This window comes from Leucoraja erinacea, chromosome 15 (assembly GCF_028641065.1).
Source record: "Leucoraja erinacea ecotype New England chromosome 15, Leri_hhj_1, whole genome shotgun sequence".
In the NCBI taxonomy this organism is placed as follows: Eukaryota; Metazoa; Chordata; class Chondrichthyes; order Rajiformes; family Rajidae; genus Leucoraja; species Leucoraja erinaceus.
Genome location: NC_073391.1, coordinates 52,819 through 55,015, shown reverse-complemented (window position 1 = coordinate 55,015; position 2,197 = coordinate 52,819). Strand labels below are relative to the sequence as shown.

Below are 2,197 nucleotides of genomic sequence, written 5' to 3'. Positions count from 1 at the left end.
CCCCCCCACCGTCGTGGGTCCCTTTTTTACAGAAGAACCACACCCACCTACCTCCATGGTTACCGGTGGTTGTGTTATTTCCTTTGTTTTTTTAAAAGGGGGGTTCTGGTTTGATATCTCTTTCGGGGTTGTGTGGGAGGTTGAGGCTTCCGCATCTTCCAGGGTGGCCGTCCCTGGCCATACCCTAAAAAAGGCTGCTGCGGGTAATATTGATTTCTGGCACTGCCACTGGTATGAGCCACATTTCCTTTGGTCTTGCATGTGGCTGGTATCGTGCTCCAAAATAGGCCTTTGCGCTGGCCTTGATGAGCCCCAGTGTCTTGACTTCGTCATCCAGTTTTTTTTTTTTGACTTGTGCGGTCAAGTCTTGTCCAAACAAAAGGGTTGAGGTATTTGCGGTTCTTTGTTTGCAAATGGTAGCATATTAGGGGTCCAGTGCTGGCTGAATGGCAGCCTTCCGCATGTTGTTCAGCTCATATTGCACATTGCAAAACAGAGCTAGTGCGTCTTGATGGTCTTTGGTTAGCTCTGTTTTGTCCAGGGTGCGGGTGTATGCTGTGATCCCTGCCGTCAGTCCCTTTAAGGTTTTCTGGATCTTGAGGTCCTGGTTCCTAATGTTCCTCCCCATATGCTGCCAAATGCATTGGTTTACACTGGGCACCTGTAATGCCTCACAGTTGCCAGGTGGCAGATGTCTGGCCAGTCTCTGTAAATATTTCTTGTTGGAGTTTGTGGCCAGACATATAGTTAATACTACTGCCATCCTGGAATCCAAGTCTGCCCCTGTTTGACTTGGTTTAAAGTAATCAGCCACCATGTCCAGCAGTGTCCCTGCTGTTTTACGATCATGGGACGCTGTATTACCAGGCTTTGGCCCATCAGGGTCCTGCCTACTCTTTTTTATAGAGTTAGAGGTCTCTAGGGGTCCCGCACGGGGTACCCATGTGGGGCTTACCTCCTGCCCACTGTGGCTAGTCTCCACATTCATGTGACTGCTACTGTGAAGGAGCTCCTTTTCCTCCGCTGTTCCCGTCCCCCGTACACACGGGCACTGGTTTGCGGGTTTTCCTCGCCCCACCACTGACCGCACCGGTCTTGTATGTAGGTCCACCTCTCCACACGGTCCCGGTACTCACAGGCACCTGTGCTGGCTGCTGTCCATTTTCCCACATACCTATAGTAAGGGTCATAGTAACATAGAAAAACATAGAAATTAGGTGCAGGAGCAGGCCATTCAGCCCCTCGAGCCTGCACCGCCACTCAATTTAATGGGTTTAAGCCCCACAGAAGCAGGGCATCAAAAAATTAGTGAAAACTCTGAGTGTTCCTCTCCACGGAAATCTTTAGTAAAAGGCGAAAGATTTATACGATCTGAAGAGAAACCAGAGTATATTTGTGGAGATGTACCCGATTCGTCGGGATTTTGCTGTGTAGCCGGTCAAAACCGGCTCCAACGCTCTCAGCGCTCCTGGCTGCTCGTTTATCTCAGACCGCTGGGACCGACCCCTGTACTCACGGCACTGGTCCCTCGCGGTCGTTTGCAGCCGGTCAACCCCCCTCCAATGTCCTCAGTTCTGTGAGCCTCGGCGCTGGCCGCTAGCGACTGCTCCAAGCCAGACTCGCTTGAGACTGGCATACGGGACATCATGAGGTGAGTTGCATTTTCACTTTATACCGTTTCATTAGAAATCTGGCATTCTGAGACAATGACAGTAGCGTCAGCATGGGCAAGTGAACCAGACACATCTAATGTGTCTCTGGATCTATGACCCTTGGAGTCCGTATTTTTGTCTGACCTGGGCACTTGGGGAAGACGTTTGTAACCGGGAAGTTTAACAGCCCTGGGATTCCAGAACTCCTGGAGATATTGGGGTCATAGCGGTTATGTTGGTGATCCCAGGATCGGGTAAGAATTCAAGGCAAAGTTTGTGCCGCTGGGTCACTGAAGTGTAAGATAGACACAAAAAGCTGGAAAAACTCAGCGGGACAGGCAGCATCTCTGGTGAGAAGTGTAAGACATTTATTAGAAGGGAAGACACCAAGAGGACATTACGGAGCATTTCCTCAGACTGAACGAGGCGATTAACGGGATCTGACCGGGGAATTGATAGAAAAATTCATTCCTATAGCTTATGCAAGCAGAATGCTTACTTGTAGACATTGCTCATCGCTAGTAACCGCAGACCACGGGCCTTGC

General features: G+C 50.1%; 1 non-coding gene across 1 annotated transcript; it reads right to left on the bottom strand.

Moving 5' to 3' along the window:
• Nucleotides 1-1,277: 1,277 nt before the first annotated feature.
• LOC129704409 (U5 spliceosomal RNA) lies at nucleotides 1,278-1,391 on the bottom strand. The gene has a single exon (XR_008724721.1). It is a non-coding gene; the product is annotated as a U5 spliceosomal RNA (small nuclear RNA).
• Between the last annotated feature and the right edge of the window lie 806 nt (nucleotides 1,392-2,197).